The sequence below is a fragment of the Nansenia antarctica genome (assembly GCF_963989245.1).
Source record: "Nansenia antarctica genome assembly, chromosome: 19".
In the NCBI taxonomy this organism is placed as follows: domain Eukaryota; kingdom Metazoa; phylum Chordata; class Actinopteri; order Argentiniformes; family Microstomatidae; genus Nansenia; species Nansenia antarctica.
Genome location: NC_137692.1, coordinates 5649409 through 5667442, shown reverse-complemented (window position 1 = coordinate 5667442; position 18034 = coordinate 5649409). Strand labels below are relative to the sequence as shown.

The 18034-nt window shown below is 46.5% G+C and overlaps 1 pseudogene across 1 annotated transcript; it reads right to left on the bottom strand.

Annotated features, from left to right (window-relative positions):
* Positions 1 to 4104: 4104 nt before the first annotated feature.
* Positions 4105 to 17784, bottom strand: LOC308173839 (F-box DNA helicase 1-like; annotated as a pseudogene). Its single transcript has 4 exons — positions 17563 to 17784; positions 16695 to 17469; positions 7228 to 7490; positions 4105 to 6887 (listed from the first exon to the last, which is right to left on the bottom strand). The product of its transcript is annotated as an F-box DNA helicase 1-like (transcript).
* Positions 17785 to 18034: the final 250 nt, after the last annotated feature.

Below are 18034 nucleotides of genomic sequence, written 5' to 3'. Positions count from 1 at the left end.
TATAATATGTACAATGAGTATGATAAGCTTAACACATTATGCTGCTGGTGTATAATGTAAAATGTAGAAAAGTTGGTTGTACAAATTAGAATACAAATATGTTTGATGTATATAATCCTCTTCTTCTATCAATTGTACCATGTTAAACACAGTGATGATATAATGTGTGATGGACAAAGATGGCATTTTTAAATTACATTCATCTCCTACTCTCTTATATACATGATTTCATCTGTGTAGTTCATCTGTTGACAATGATGCAGCTCACAAAATATAAATGAGGAGAAATAGTTGCAGAACAAGGAAAAAACTGTTTATTCATAAAGAGAAAGAACATGTGATTAAAAAAAAACAATATAACCGAGTTGTCCTCAGGAGGGAGGATGTCAACAACAACAACAACAAGCACAAACTGTCTGTCTCCGTTCAAGAAATCAACCCAACCAAAACAAACAAACTACAAAATTGCCAGCTAAACAATCTGTTGAGTGACGCAGAATACCGTTACTCGATCTGGAGATGTGTGGGAAGTTTTGGAGGTCTTTAAGTAAGTGCAACATCGCTAAGTTGATGAGTTCAGACAATTTTCCTTATTCAATTCTGCTAAACACAAATGTTACACTTCACATGGGTGTAATAAGTACTAACATATGAACATTACAGTCTCATCTAGCGGTGATTGAACCCACTATATCTCAAAGACAGAATAACAAGTCATTCATGGGGAACTGTTGACAGGCAGCATCACAGTATGGCAGCCAGTTGACATTGCATAATGGGTCATCATAAGCCTGAATCATCACAAATACTTAAAGATATAAAATGCATGTAGCTGGTTTAGTTTTGTACATGGGCAATGTTTGTTAAGATTTCTGTACACGAAGGATCAGATTGACTAACCACTGTTTTTTTTTTTTTCAGATGGGAATACAACTTTTTAAAAAAGGAAGCTAAACCTTTAAAGTATTTATTTACACTTAACAGCGGAGGGGGTAACGCCGGGGAGGGAGGCGCTCCTCCGTGTGGAGCTCTGTTCCACCTGAGCGGCACGGCCGGGCGGGCTCTTCTTCCCTGCTGTGCCCCTCGCCGCCTCTTTGGAAGTGGATGCGTGTGAGCGCCTCCCGCTGTGCCTGGCGGGGTTCTGGCGAAGCTGGTACTGATCTTTGGAGCCTTTGCTGCGGTCCACAGCGGCACGGAGGGTGTCCTCTCGGTTCAGCTGCTTCTGCAACTGGAGAGCCAGATGCTTGTCCTCTTCCTCCTGCTGCCTGCGTCTGAACAGCTGCTCCTCCTCCATTTCTGCGTTTTCACCAATGTGGAGATACCGGCGCTGCTCAAAACGGCCCTGTCGGAAGTCTTCTGACTCCAGAAATAACATAGATTTCCTCCAAGCTGGCGACCTCGACGGACTCACATCAGGAGTAGAATGAAAGTTGTTATCAAAACGGTGTCGTCTTTTGATGACATCATCACCGGGTCCTTCCGGAGCTGTGTTCTGGAACTCCGCCCACTTAGCTCGGGTGTGTTCCTTATTTCTGCGTTTTCACCATGTGTTCATTAACGTAAGTGGCAATGCGATCAGGGACAATGGTTTTAAACTGTTCCAAAATAATCACATTTGACAGATCCTCCAGAGTAATCACCTCTACCGCCACGCACCAACGATTGAAATGGCTGGTTAATTCTCTTACAACCTCAACATGAGTTTGTTTATCATGTTTCTTCCATTGTCTAAACCGCTGTCTGTAAGCTTCAGGAACAAGTTCATATGCCTTAAGGATAGCGGCCTTAACTGTATCATAATCTTTCCTCTCTCCACCATTAAGAGCAATATAAGCTTCCTGAGCTCGGCCAATAAGCACACTCTGTAGTAATGCGGTGCGGTCTGAAGTAGACCAGTCCCTATCGTCGGCAACACTCTCAAACAGTGAAAAGAATATATCAGGATCTTTTTCATTAAACTTTGGCAACAGTCTAACCATGGCAGACAAATTATCCCTCTTAGAATTACCCAAACCGCCACCTCCAACGTCAGATAACTTTCCCTCAGCAATCAACTTAAGGCGCTCCCGTTCATGAGCCAATTTTTCAAACTCCAATTCCCTGTCCCTCGCACGCTCTCGCATCTGAAATTCACGCTCTCGCGTCTGAAATTCACGCTCTTGCGTCTGAAATTCACGCTCTTGCCTCTGAGATTCCATCTGTAATGCTAACAATTCTCTCTGTTGATCAAATGTTAACTCAGTGGACCCAGATGCAACCCCAACGGATATTTTAGGGACAGACAATTTACCCTTAAGTATGCCCCTATTAATTAATGTATTCTGTAAAGCCTCTACTACGTCCTGTTTCTTTGCTCGGCCTTTCACCACCTCAAGCTTAACCTCATAATGTTCAACAACCTTCCACAGTTGTTCCTTTGTTAACTGTAACAACCCATCGACCGACGGAGCTGCCACAAACTCCTCAAAAACATCCAAAACTCAATATAATCAAATAACCAATATAAACCAACCCTAACAAACGGGAATCTCCCCTCCTATTACAAACTCCTCCTATAAACTACTCCCATATCAGCCATAATCTTCAGCCCATTTAAAGCGAGTAACTGTATAACAATCAGACCTGTAGTGAACAAATCTGTGCCATAGCAAACTCGGATTCTTTTATGGATAGAGTTAACTTCCCTCTGCTAAAGTAATAAATTGATATATGACATGAAAACAATGGCTTGAATCATCAGTAAACTGTATTTCCAAATCACATGAAAGTTCATAACAACGATATACAACACAAATAGCAATCCCTAACCAGTCCCGTTTGTCCGCAATGCGAACTATAGCTGGATCAAAGAAAATGAGTCTCAACAACCCTAGCCTATTAGGCCCGTCCACAGGGTTCCAGGCTGAATCAAAGTCATATAATCCAACGCAGGATGGAAAAAACGCACGGCGCAACGAGACTGATCAGTCCTAATTAAACCCCCCCCAAAAGGCAATTGCACAAAACCCAAAAGAAAACAAAATAGATCGCTCTCACCCGTTCCTTGGGAGAGAGGTGGAACAGCGATGAGCGTAGAGTAGAATAGAGTTGGTCGGTCAACACTTGCGATGACAGGTAATCCACATACGACGGTGATGAACGAGTCTCTGTGATCTCCGTGTAATACACTATCTTGATTTCCCCGGATCAACGGTTCAAACTTCAGTCCGTCCGTGTGGTAATTTAAGCGGCTGCAATATCAAAACTGGCGCCCTCGTATCTCCTTCTCTCCAAACATTTCCCCCAAAACAACCCCCCCTTACTTCCTCCTTGACCCCTCCCTTATAGTGGACAGGTGCCTCCGAAAGTCGCGTCTTTTCCCCATTAACCCGTACATTGCCAATGGACATAGCATTCAACATAGACAGAAACCAATGACCTTTCACCACACATTACAAGTTTCTTTTTCATTTACCCACACCATATACAACTTTGAGGACATTTCATTTCAATAACCCCTTTCATAAGTTATTTTCTGGGTAATTAAATATAGTGCACCATATACATTTATGGCACATGTGGCAGTGTCACAGACCCCCCCCCCCCCCCCCCCCGCCGGAGGTACCGGGGTCTAAACCCCAAAGTAGGGCTTCAAATTGACAACATTCAGAGTGTCAACCTTTTGTGTCTGGTCGTTCCATTGGACTCGGTAATTCAGGGGACCTAACTTTCTCAGGACAGTGGCTGGACCTGACCATTTGGGCGCGAGCTTGGCTGAGAAGTAGTCTGACGCTTTTGAGAGAGGGTGTGTTCTGACCCAGACCAAATCTCCCTGCAGGAATTGGAACTTGTCCCCCTCTCCTTTCACAGGGTTTCGTCGATAGAGTACTCCTTGAATCTTCACGAACCCGATGCGGTCCGACTTGTTAGGAGCCTCCAGGGAGCTGACATCAGGGTCCTTCTCCTGTGCCTCTGCTATCTCAGCCAGCGTCAGCGGTAGATCTGAGATGCAGGGTGAGGTGGCAATGGCTATGTACGATGTTGAGGTCTGAATGACAGGGTTTAGAAGGGTGGGTCAAGGTACTCCTAAAAGATAGCCTAGTTGGCATAGATATCAAGGCACTCCTAAAAGATAGCATAGATGATGGCATAGTGGATGGGCAGTTCCAGGCGCTCCTGTGTTTGGGGCAAAGTCTGGAGCTTCTCTGGTGGGGCCAGAAGACATGCGGTGGGGCCAATGCGCTGCCACACACAGCTCTCACACACTGGACCCCCAGAGTCTGCACTCTCCATGTATCGGATGGGCAGCTTGCGCATGGCGATGGCCGAGTCGGCCATGATGGAGTTCTTACACTCCCGCACGGAGCAGAGGGGCGGCTGGCCTTCCGTCAGCAGGGCATCGGTCAACTCTGACCTCAGGAAGTACTCCCCGGCCAGTGTGAGCAGGTTGGTGATGATCAGAGAGCTCTTGGCCCGCGTCACCGCCACATACAGCAGATTCCATTCGTCCTCTGGGACATCATCAGCTCTGAACACTAGCGAAGTCGCTGAAATCGCAAAGTCGCTTCGCCAAAACACTTTGGCGAAGTCGTCGGTGACCACCACCGTGTCAAACTCCAACCCCTTGGCTTTGTGGACCGTCCCCAGGATGAAATCTGCGTTCTGAGGGTGGCTCTCGGTGCAGCCGCAGATGCGCTGCACCAGTTCGGGGATGCGGCTGTTGTACTTCTCCACGATGGCCAGTTTGACCTCCAGCTCGCGGTCCTCTGTGTTGGTGGCGTACTGCTTCAGCCCCTGGTAACCCCCCAGCTTTGTACTCCTGGCAAATTTCTGAATGAAGCTGTCCTGAATTATTCCTTCCCCCCGGCTGTTTTCTGGCTGCCTCAGACGCCAAATGTCCAGAATCTTCTGCAGGCCAAAGTTCTCAACCCCCCCTACGATGTGCAGTCTACAGTGGGGATTGGCAGTGATGAGTCTCACAGCTTCATCAAACACAGTGGCGTTGCTGCGCGCCAGGATGGCTATCTTCCCCTGCTCTGGACTCAGCCCAGACTTCAGGATGTCCAGTGTGTCCCCAGTAGTACCTCGCACACTGCCCTCCTGCTTCCCTCCCACAAGGATCTTCTTCACTTTCTTACACACGTGGAGAATGGTGGCTCTGATGTAGGCGATCTCAGCACCGAAACGAAAGCTCTGGGTGTGGTAGTAGAGGTGTGTGTGTGCCACTAGATGAAGAGCGTTGACCGCTCCCCTGAAGGTGTAGATCTGCTGGTGAGGGTCTCCAACCAGGATCTTCCCACAACACTGAGACAACATGATGTCCATGATGGCTGGCGTGCAGTCTTGGGCCTCGTCAATAAAGATAGCATCATACTTGTCCAGACACGGCCTCTCTAGCTGCCACAGCTTCAGATAGCCGTCAGCGCACATGTGGTATCCTGAATCTCTGCTCCTGTGTCCCAAGTCCACCATTCTGTCCCAGATGTCCTGGGCGTCATTCACAAACAACCTCTTCTGTTCCTCGCTGGTTATCTGCATGTTCCCTTTCGTGTTCTTGTACCTCGCGGGGACGTGCTCCGGGGTGATGTGCGTGTCGGCCGAGGCCATGTAGGCGGTGAGGGTCTGGGTGACCACCTTGGCGTTGACGAAGCCGCCGCGCCCCTTGGGCAGGACCCAGGCCACCGAGAAGGGCTTCACGTTGAACGACAGCTTCTTCTTCTCCTGATACTTCTTGCCAACGGCTGCAAAGGCCATGGAGTGAACCGTCCGGCAGTCTACGTTGGAGGGAAACAACCGCTGCGCCGCCATGGCAACCGACTTGTTGAAGGCCACGTACAGGAAACGGAGGTGTGGCCTCTGCTGGGCATACCTCACCAGTGTGGTGGTCTTCCCAGTGCCTGCAAAGGCCATGATCTTAACCACGTGGCCGCTCTGGATGTCATGGTTCAGGATCTGCTGCTGTTCGTGGGTCACCTGACACTGGGGTCTCCTGTGTAACATGGGGCCGCTCTGGCTGGTGACGGCTGAGGGGGGGGCGTTCTCCATCAGGTGGAGGACATAGAAGATGTTGTAGTGCCACCTGTTGCTGATGCTGATGTTGTTGTTCCTCATGGCGAGCAGCAGGGTTGCCACGGCGCTGAGGTACTCTGTGATGGCGGTGTGTGAGGCCAGGCAGCGCCTCAGCCGGGCCACCAGGGCCTGGACGTCCCCCACTCCGTCACTCAGCACGAGGACCAGAGTCATGGCCGCCCACGAGTTAGGACCCTCCTCCATGCCCTCTAGTTGAGGGAGCCTGTGTTTGAGGCAGGCCTCCGCCTGGGGGAAGAGACTGTGGCTCCTCAACTCTGCAGCACCGCGGCAGCCTCCACCCTCTCCCTGGGCTTATACTGGGCCATGAACCTGACAAGGTTGATGACACTCAGGTCGTCCTCCTTGGTGATGCTGTTGGCCTTCAGAATGCAGCTGATCTCCCGAACGGCCTCTCTCTCTCTTTTCTGGTAACGGTAATACAGCTTCTTCCATGGAACAAACAGAGGCTGGGTGACGATCTCCCTCCAGCGGTGACAGACCAGGCCCACGTGACGATAGAGGTCCTCGGCAGGGAGGAGACCGAACACCAGCATCAGTATCTCCCCCGGGAGGTCCTCCATGTGGCCCTGGGGCTGGACCAGGGCCTGGCTGGTGCCCAGGAGGCCGTAGTGGGCGTCGGGAAGAGCGTCCACCTCGTCCTCCTCCTGCTGGAACACACAGCCTGGATCCTCCTGTCCTGCTCCCAAGGAGGAGGAGCGCTCAAACTCCTCGTCGTCCCCGTACATGGCCTCCGTCAGCCCCTCCAGACAGTCCATCATTTCCTCTGGAGGCTCCTCCTTCATGGGTGTGGTAAACGCCTCCTCCTCCGGCTCTGGTTCCTTTTGTTTTGGAGTGAACACTGCATGGGGTGTTTCTGTCTTTACAGGGGTGGAAGGCTGGGCGGCCTTCTGAGGACTGACGACCCTGACTCTACCCGTCACGTCTAGATTACTAGATCTAGCTAGTAATCTAGCAGATTCTCTCCTCTTCTTTTTGGTGGGGGTTCTCGGTAAGAGGTTAGGAATAGGGTTGCCATGGACAACGGAATGGGGCTGTGTGAGGGCATGGGTGCCCTGGGCGCTGCTCCCCAGACTACCACACTCCCCAGCGCTGAGGTGCCTCCGCTTGGCCTTTCCTTACCATCATCCTGGGGTTACAGTTGTTTAGGATTTTTCTCACCAGCTCCTTCTCTGAAATATCAGACTTCCACCTCAAGCAGAGTGCACGATAGTCATATGCAAAATCTCGCAGACATTGGGTGGGGGTCTGGACCATATCCCTCAGTTTCTCCTCCACCTCTGTCTTGTAATCAGAGGTAAGAAATGCACCATGGAAGGCTTCTTTAAACTCTGTCCAGTTGCGGACCTTCTTTTTTTCCACGGTCCACCAGCTGTGGGCTGGTCCTTTGAGAACAATGGACAGCGTTCCAATGAGTTCTGGATCTGAGAGCGGTCTGATCGATAGAAATGTTTCACACTTCTCAATAAAGTTCATCACATCTGATACTTCCCTTGAACCCCCAAAGACTGGGAAGTCCATCCTGATAGGAGGCTTAGTAAAGTGTACAGGCCCACCAGCTGCTTGGCTGAGAGGAACCCCTAGTGGTGGGGAGAGGCTAGTGTCAATCACCAGAGAGCGTTGGCCGAAGCTGACCCCTAGTGGGGAGGGGAGGCTAGTGCCCATCCCAATAGAGGTTCGGCCAGGGGTGACACCTGGTGGTGAGGGGAGGCTAGTGCCACGCCCTGGAGAGGTTTGGCCCGTACCCGTACTGGCCACCATCTATAACAATCAGACCTGTAGTGAACAAATCTGTGCCATAGCAAACTCGGATTCTTTTATGGATAGAGTTAACTTCCCTCTGCTAAAGTAATAAATTGATATATGACATGAAAACAATGGCTTGAATCATCAGTAAACTGTATTTCCAAATCACATGAAAGTTCATAACAACGATATACAACACAAATAGCAATCCCTAACCAGTCCCGTTTGTCCGCAATGCGAACTATAGCTGGATCAAAGAAAATGAGTCTCAACAACCCTAGCCTATAGGCCCGTCCACAGGGTTCCAGGCTGAATCAAAGTCATATAATCCAACGCAGGATGGAAAAAACCCACGGCGCAACGAGACTGATCAGTCCTAATTAAACCCCCCCAAAAAGGCAATTGCACAAAACCTTTTTCATTTACCCACACCATATACAACTTTGAGGACATTTCATTTCAATAACCCCTTTCATAAGTTATTTTCTGGGTATTTAAATAAAGTGCACCATATACATTTATGGCACATGTGGCAGTGCCACAACTGTGCACACATACAGAACAGAAAAGTAACTAACATACTTCGTAAGAGCTGCCCCGCATCTAACTCAGTATGCATGTGGATGCAGATATTTTTATAAACGTGCTCGTGTGGAAGGTGATATTTTTATATACGGAAAGCGTTTATAAAAAAAACGTATTGGTGTGGACATAGCCTCAGTAAAGATAACTTTGTTTAGCCAATCGTTGCCTACTATCTACTCCTTGTCCTGCATTGCACCTGGGTCCACATCATACACCAAGCCATCACAAGGACCAAACATTGACATTGAGGCCAGCAGTGGCGGCTGGTGGTGATACTGAGTGGGGGGGCTAATAAATCCATTAGGCCTAGGGCCTATACCCATCACTAGTTCACACTGCAGCAACAGCAGCATCACATCCCAGATACAGTGCCAACTAAAGCCGGGTACACACAAAGATAATCGGGCCGATTTCCCCCCTTCCGACCAAAGACAGAAAACGCACGATTATCGATTATCGGATGGCTCTTATCCTATAAGATTATCCTGTGGTGTGAGGTGGGTTAAGAGTCAATTGATCTGTATAAGAGCGGGACAACGGGCAATCAATCAATCTGACCAATCAACTACCACGTCTGTTGCTTTTATTGCGTATGTTACTTTGTTTACATGAAGGGCTGTGAGAACGCAAATCAGAGAAATAATTTATGCAACAATGTTGTTAACTCATCCACTTGCTCCGGGTCTCGATTCGGACTTTCATGTGAGAACATGACCTCAGACTTCAAACAACTACATGCTGTCTATAAAATAGATGGAAGACGACTAGCTCGCTGTTTTCTAAGTGTTTTGCGTTATGGTCAAATAGACCGTAAAAAAGTATTATGTGTTGGCAATGAAAGTTGTTCTCCTTCTATAGATATTTGGATTGACGTGATGGAGTTTCATGCCAGATATTTCATTGTAATGTTGAATAGTAGGACTGTTTCATCTGGTTGTGTGGGTGGCACTTTATAATATTATTATGCTTTCCTTTCCTGGAATGAAGATAATATTGGATTTCTGATCCAGGGGGAAGGGGTGGGGGTTGACTTTCAAATCATCAAATAAGCAATGCCATTGCTCATAGTACTCATCAAATTCCTCTCAACAATATTATTGAGTTCAGTGGAAACGCATAGTTTTCTATATGCACATTATTGTTGTATTTCATTATCGTTGTTGTACATGTAGGACGTCACATCTGTAAGCATGTGGTGTTCTTTTCAACAATTCTACTATGAGGTACATTTATTTGTCAATAAAACTGCTGGTTTACCAATCATACACATTACGTAGAACATCAATCACTCTTATATTAAGGGGGGTATTTCATATTATGAAACTCGACTACAAGTAATTCAGGCGTGTTTTCATAATTTACGATCATTTCAAATTGAGTTCCATTCCCTGAATGTGGCTGAAATAATTTGCTGTTGTTGCGTTGCTATGCAACCAATCCTTCAGAACAAACCGGTACAAAGGAACAAACCAAACTGGTAGCGACCAGGTTTATGGTCTGGTTTAAGTTAGATGACCAGGTTTATGGTCTGGTTTAACACTGGGAGCGCCGCGGATCGCGACCTTATTCAATCGCGATGAGGTGTTCTTCAGCACTATGATAGTTTAACATAGAGAAGAGTGTACTGACGCACAAAGATCGCTGGAGGGCGATGTCACGCAAGAAGCGTGAACACGCAACACACCACGGGGGAAACCCGATCTCTTTGTTCATTGATCGGAGAGCCCCACTGCCCGCAGCGCAGAGCGCATGCCTTATCGCTGGAACAAGACTGACTGATACACACCACACCTCTGCCATCATACATCGGTCCCACATGTATTTATTTACCATCATATTTTTCAATATAAAACGGTATGATATGGTAGCCTACATTGCAGTCGTCCCGCAGTTCTAGTAGATCGCCGACATCATGTTATTTGATGTACACATTTCACGGCAAGATAATTCCGATTTGTGGCAAACACCCAACAATTGTTCGTTCACTAAACATTATAACATGAACACAGTTATAGCACCAGTTCCTAGCACCTAGTTTCCTAGCACCAGGGGAGCCCCCCCTCCCAAATTTCGTTGTTTGGTACCTGTACTATATCAATGACAAATAAAGACCATTCATTCATTCATTCAAACAATGACAGTTACAGTCTCGCTCAAACTGTAGCGAGATTAGGAGACTACTAATTGAGAAAAAGAAAAGAAAATACATGAAAGAAAGGAGAGAAAGAGTACAGAATGATAAATCATTCAGAATGTTATTGGTTTTAATATTTCACAATCTGCCAGAATAAGCACGCTCCCTCGCACGCCCAGCCCATCATTTTTTATGCCGCTAATGTGTGTAATGAAAAGTGTGACAATGTTGAAAGACATGATGTCATAATCAAAATATAAAACCTGGTTGGATAAAATAAGATTCTGTTGTGATTGTGTTGACATTGTTGTGATGTCAAAAGAGATCTTGGTTATGTAATGTGTAAAGTGGAGAGGAGATTGATCGGAACTGCGGGAGTTTTCATTACTAACGAATGATGGTTGATTATTATTATACAAAAATAATAGTAATAAATATTGCAATATTGTGTTATCATAGTTATGAGCTTCACAGTGATAACGTCTGTTTATTTGTCGTGAACTTCACGCCGGCCGTGCCCGTAACATCAGCAGACAATCGACTGCTGTAAGCTTGTAAGCGTTGAAACCTGCTTGGCAGCTTTGAAACCCGCTTGGCAGCTTTGAAACCCGCTTGGCTCGCTCATGAATTGGCAGCTATTTTTGCTAATGGGAAACGATCAATAAGATTACCCTTCCCCTAATGGGAAACGATCAATAAGATTACCCTCCCCCGTGTATCAACCATCAAGTGATTGTAACTCACTTTAGAAACTAGTTCTTAGCCTACACGTTTCTTTGTCAAATACATGCTCTGCATGTTTCTCTAAAATGCATAAAGTTCCTATAAGCAGAGAAGTGGGGAAATTATTAGAGCAATCTGATATGAAGCTTGAGTCAGCTGAGAACGAACTATGGAACAGATTAAATGCTATATATGGAGAGGAGATTGATTGAGACTGCGGGAGCTTTACTAATGAATGAAAGTTGATTATCATTATTAAAAAAGAATAGTAATAAATATTGCAATATTGTGTTATCATAGTTATGAGCTTCACAAAGTCTGTTTATTTGTCGTGAACTTCACGCCGGCCCTAACATCAGCAGACACATGAACACAGTGAGGATTCAAACAAACAAAATAATTAATACACATCATTTCATTTATAATGTGCAGTAAACAAACAAAATAATGTATACTCTCTGCAATTGGCTACTATACAATGGTGCCAAAATCAACTATCCAAATATGAATCTGCGTATATCTATGTACAACCTTGTTGTAGCCTATTATTATCATGGTCGACATGAGAATTGTTGGCTACTTCATATCACAACTGAACATTCATATATATAGCCTATTGCATTATTTAAAAATTGACAGCGCTGTACATAGTGTCATTCAATGCACAAGCACGTCATTTCAAACGATTTTGGTCGACAGCGAAATACATTATCAATATCTTATTATCAATTGTCAATATACTCTCTCCCTTCTTCTCCTTACTTTCCTGTAAGTACAACCTTTCTGGTGGGGGATGGTTTGAAGGGCTTGTTGGAGGCATCCTTTGTGTGGTGATCGGAAACGATCAGAAAGAGATCATTGAGAATAAGATGACCCTCCCCCATGCATCAACCATCAATTGTCAGGATTCATCTGTGATAAACAATTGCCTACTATTACTACTACTAGCTTCTTAGCTTCAGCATAGCCTCTGTCTGGTTGCATATGCATGCAGCTACGCACCAAGTCTCGTGACTGTCCAGTGGTGTACTGTTCCAGGAAATAAAGCCTGTCTGGATTGCTACTTGTCTTGTCCTCAATACAATGTTCAAAAGCACGCATAAAGGGTAGGAAATTCATTGGGTCTCCATCAAATGTATTCATTTCCCTCACAGGAAGTAAAGCAAGTTTCTGCTGAGTAAGAAGGATATCAGCGATGTCATGTTTTTGCTCTACATTGGACATGGTGTCTTGATTGATAAGATTATCCATTGTTGACTGATTATTCATTGTTGACATTTGATCATGTTCTCTTTTACTGTGCATTGTGTTAGTAGGCTTAGGATGCTGCCTTTGAATAACAACCTTTTGAAGTGGGGTTTTAGGCACTGTTCCTATATTAGCATATTCAACCGGTGATTGTTCAAGATTCATCGACAGATTGTCCCTTTTGCATATCATCATAATAGGCATTCGTGTCATCATGTTCTTTACACATTACATAACCAAGATTTATTTTGCAATCACAACAATGTCAACACAATCACAACAGAATCTTATTTAATCCAATCAGGTTGTATATATAATCTATATATATAATCTATATATTGGTTTCAATATAACTCCATAGCAGTCTACAGTCTAATTTAGCTATATCTATAATTACATTATGAGAACATCAGTATTTTTACGCCTTTGGTTGTATTGTCTGAACGAACATTGATTGGGAGACATACTGTACAGTTTATCATTTTCATAACTGTCTGCACATATACATATCTTATTTTGATTGTTATTGTAGCCTATATATAAACACAAATATCAGTCTTATGCACTGTGTCTCATTCAGCACTGAAGCCTGAATTTGAGCACAGTGTGTGCCCCCTTGCTACCTCTGCTGATATAAAAGAGAATTGCAGGCTTGGAGAAAAAGATGGCAGCCACAAATACACAGACACACACAGAAATACTGCTAAAACGCTTTATACTAACTCGATTTTGAAAATGTAAAAATGCTGGGTGGTAGAACGCACATATCTAGGAAAAGTCATGAAAGGAGGGTCCTGAAATGTGATCGAGTGCAAAGGTAGAATTTTTTTTGTACTCACTGGTGCTGTTTAACACCTCACGGCTGTTCTAGTGTTAAGTTAGATGACCAGGTTCATGGTCTGGTTTAAGTTAGATGACCAGGTTTATGGTCTGGTTTAAGTTAGATGACCAGGTTTATGGTCTGGTTTAAGTTAGATGACCAGGTTTATGGTCTGGTTTAAGTTAGATGCGCAAAAATGTCTCACATGCGGAAACAACATCCCTAATGACAGTTCCTCAAGTGACTTTTGGGAAATATTAGGTCCCACCTTTTACGAGATAGATAGACGATAGATAATTATATATTTTGATAGACAGTTTGATAGATAGATAGATATAGATGTAGGTAGGTAGATAAAAGGGTGTAAAAAGATGTATGTGTGTCATTGTGCATTATAAAACACAGAGCGGTGTCTCTGGTGCAGGTGTGTAGGCAGCATCCTTGCCTCAGGAGAAAGAGGTGGGCTTTAATTTCATGTTTATAGTTTTTATATTTAACAGAAGCCTTCATGCAAAAAAAGATTTACAATAAATACATCTGTCTAAGTAAGTGAATCATCTATCCATCAGTAATCATAAGAAATAATAATGTATGCCAGATCCAGGGTCCAGTTAAAATGCTAGTTCATTTATTAGTCAGAAAGCTTTCAAACGCCATTGTAGTTAAATTAGCCTACACCATCATTTTAGTCATACATTTTTAGATTAGATTCAACTTTATTGTTATTGCATACAAGCATCAGACAACGAAATGCAGAAAAAAAGTGTATGTCAGAAGCAGGATTCGAACCCCCGTCTTAAAATAACTATGATCAGTTGAGGCTTGAATCCCAATCAAGTTGCTCCAACCATGCAGGCTTTAAAAAATAAATAAAATTAAACGCTAATCTACTAATCAACATACGTGGAATACCCCCTGGTGCCTTGAACAGCTTCTTCCCCATTTAAACCAGAGGAAGATATTTCAAGGGGCAAAGTAATAATTTGGAGATTTTTTTTAAAATAAAATGTGAAACGTTCTAGTCTTTTGGTCCGCATATCGGCAACCAATCAAAATGTTCAGACTTTTTTTTTAAACACGGAACTACGTTTCAATATTGTTGAGAATCACAACACAAACACCAAAATACTGCAACGCAATGGATTCAGTGAGTAATCCCCACTGCTACCTACTTAACTACAAAACTACTTTACATTGTTAGCAGGCTCACAAAACAAGCTGTGTTAGTTGACTAGCGATGTTTTCAACAACGCAGAAATGTATTCACATTTTCTGAAAGAAAAGTCAGATCGTTACATCAGATTCCGATATGCAGACCAAAGCATTAGAACGTGACACAAATGGCTACAATCCCATGACCGCATCTCCAGATTTTGATACATACAGTAACTAACAATAGGTAAGAAGTGACTGCGTGGTTGCACAGCGCCTCACTCTAAAACTGGTATGAGCCTCGATCTCATGACTCGGATAAATGTCATCCCTATTATGCAACAGGGGGAGTGTACCTATGTTCCCCGGTACCTTAGCTCCCTCCCGAAAAAGGGTCCTATGTTCCCCGCTCCCGAAAAAGGGTCCGATCGGGCAGGGCAGTCTCGCTCGTGGGTAGCGTGTGGAGGTGCCCACGGTTGTTCCATACGGATGATCGGTGACATTATTCTCTCGTCCGACTTCAGAAGCTAAGCAGGGTTGGGCCGGGTTAGTACCTGGATGACTTCAGAAGCTAAGCAGGGTTGGGCCGGGTTAGTACCTGGATGGGCCGGGTTAGTACCTGGATGTACATTACGATTCCGGCTCGCGAACCTAGTCTGGCGGCTCACAAACCGGCTGGCGTGTTCAGAGTGAAAATAAATTAGTTCGGAGCCTGAAAAGTTGGTTCACAGCTGGAAGCAGAAAATAGTGGTTCTCAGCTGGAAGCAGAAAATAGTGGTTCTCAGCGTGAACCAAAAACTAGAACCGTGACGTTGTCAATGGGTGTGTCATATTCTAGGCTGCAAAGACTAGCAAGAAGGAAGGAGACGAAAAGTAATTGTAAAGGTCTCTAGGCACAGAGGGAGGTCGACACAGAGGAACGGTGTAACAAGCACATATTTTATTGAGTTGCACAGGTGGTCACTGTCACAGGCGTGCTGGAGAGAGAGATGTTCCCAAATAATAATAATAATAATCTCCACTCGAACTCCACTGGCGCGCGGCCGCTCCTGCGCGTCCCGCCCAGCTGTTCCCCTTCCGGGATAGTTCTCCGCGGAGTCTCCGCTACACACCCCCTTTCGGGATCTGCTGCTGCTGCTGCCGTGGCTCTCTCTCTCTCTCTCTCTCTCTCTCTCTCTCTCTCTCTCTCTCTCTCTCTCTCTCTCTCTCTCTCTCTCTCGCCCTGTGTGGCAGGTATTTCCTGCCTCCTCCTTTCTCCCGAGGGAACAAACACACAGGTTAAATAGACCAGTGGGATAACGAGTCTGATCACTGACACCTGTCCGTAATCAGCTCATCATCCCCCTCCCAACGACAGTCTTTTCTTTGGACTTTGTGTCTCCGTCAACTGTGGCCAAGGTAGGTGCTGACACTGGACACCCATCCACCACCGTTCCATCAGCCCCTCTCTGATCCATCACCTTTGTTTCTGTGTTTCCTTCCCTAGTAGCATCCCCAGTAGAGGATAAATCGTTACGGTTCACATCCTTAACCTCAACCCCGGATTCAGTAGCCATGCCCTCATCTCTCTCTGAAGATCCCTCCTTGAGCAGGGGATCCAATCCAGGATTGAGGGGGGCGATGGTCTCTGATGAATCCAGTTTGAGTCCTGTTGGAAGGCCTGATGTGGACTCCCCTGTGTGTGGCAGTCTGTCCTGCGATCCTTGCTGAATGGTTGATGCCACCTTGTCCACTTCTATGCCATCTTGGGTATCTACGGCTGATGATCGCTCAAGCTTGGCATGTTCTAGGGTAGAGGAGAGGGAAACAATGAACTACAGATGTTGTTATATATGGGTCCTATATGTTCTATATGTAGAAAATATACACTCTCAGAAAGAGATTCTACTGAACTAAAAAGGGGCTCACCAGGCTGGGTGCTATCCCTTTTCTTGTCATTAGAGGGCAGGCTGGCCCTGTCTGCCTGGGCCCTGGTGGTCTTCCTTAGTGCATAGCCCTTCTTGATGTCAGCCAACAGGTGGTCTATGATGGCCAGGCACTCCTTCTCCACCGTGCTGTACCTGCCCTACCGCTCCGACAGCTTTCGGCTCAGGTACAGCACCGGACGGTCGGCTCCCACCACCTGCTGGGTCAGCACCGCCCCCAGCCCTCTATCCGACGCGTCTGTCTGCAGAGAAAAAGGAATGTTAAAGTTAGGAGCATACAAGACTGCCTCCCCACAGAGGGCGTTCTTGGTCGCCCTCTCTGCGTTCAGCTCTGAGAGGAGCATCTGTAACTGGTCCTGCAGGGTGTGTATGGTGGTGTCCCTCAGGGCGGTCTGGTCCTGGGAGGCCTGGAGAAGGGCCGTCTGCTCCCCCAGCACCTTGGTCAGCAGCTCCACCTCCTCCGTGGCGTACACCACCTCCTCCTGCAACACCTCCACCTCTATCTGGTTGGATGCCACCCTCCTATCCTCCGCCTCCTTGAAGGCCTGGAGCTCAGCCTGCATCCTGGAGTTGTGCTCCTGGACCTGCTCCCTCTCAGAGCACGCAGCGCTGCACTTAGCCGTGATGTCACTAACGTCTCCTGACAGCAGGGCCAGGTTCTGGTCCTTCTGGGTCAGCTCACTGCGGAGCTCCCGGGTCTGGTTCATCAGCTCCAGCACGAACCCTTTGTCTTGCTCAATCTTTTGCTCGAGGCTTGTGATGGTTCCATTGTCAGTTGTCACGTTTTGATCAAGACTTGCATTGTTGGAAACCTGCTGTTGGTTTTGAGTCATCAGGTCAGCCACCTGCCTCCTCAGCAGAGTGTTCTGCTCTAGAGCCTGTAGGAGCTCTTTGGAGGTGCTCTCCTTGTCCTGTCTGGACTGGGAGGTCAGGCTGCTGCTGTGGTCCCTCTCAGTCTGGATGGAGGCGGTCAGCTCCGTGATCTGTCCTCTCTGGGCGGTGACCTCCCTCTGCCTCTCCTCCAGCTGCTGTCTGGACTCGTCCGCCTCAAACGTGGCCTCGGCCTGGAGCTGGTCGTACGCGTCCTGCAGGGACCTCTACTCCCCCAAGAGCTGCTCCAACTCCAGCAGCTGCAGCTGTGTGCTGATGAGGCTGCTGGAGGCCTGGGCCGCCTCCCTGCGCTGCTCCTCCCCCCCCTCGCTCAGCGCCCTCTTCACCGCCGCTAGCTCCTTATCAGACAACTGCAGCACCAGGCGCAGGTCGTGCACCTCGCTCCTCAGGACCTCCCCAGCCCTCTTGGACTCTAGGACGGTCTCCTCCAGAGTGTTGATGGTCTCCTGCAGGCTCAGCTGTTCTCTGGTTTTGTCGTGGTTTTGTCGTGCCATGTTTTGTCGTGCCATGATTTGAAGCATCTGAAGCCACTGAAAAAAATGGTGTTGTCTTTAATTCTGTCAAACAACTCTCCACAGAGGCAGGGGCAAGCACATCTGTTACTATGGACGCTGCTTTAGTACGACCACATGACATTTTCTTTGCTATCTCAGAGTCTGGAAAAATGGTCGGAGCTAGCTTGTTAACACAGTCAATTGACCGGTATGATTGGGAGTGTTGCACTGTATGGTAAATATTTGTTAT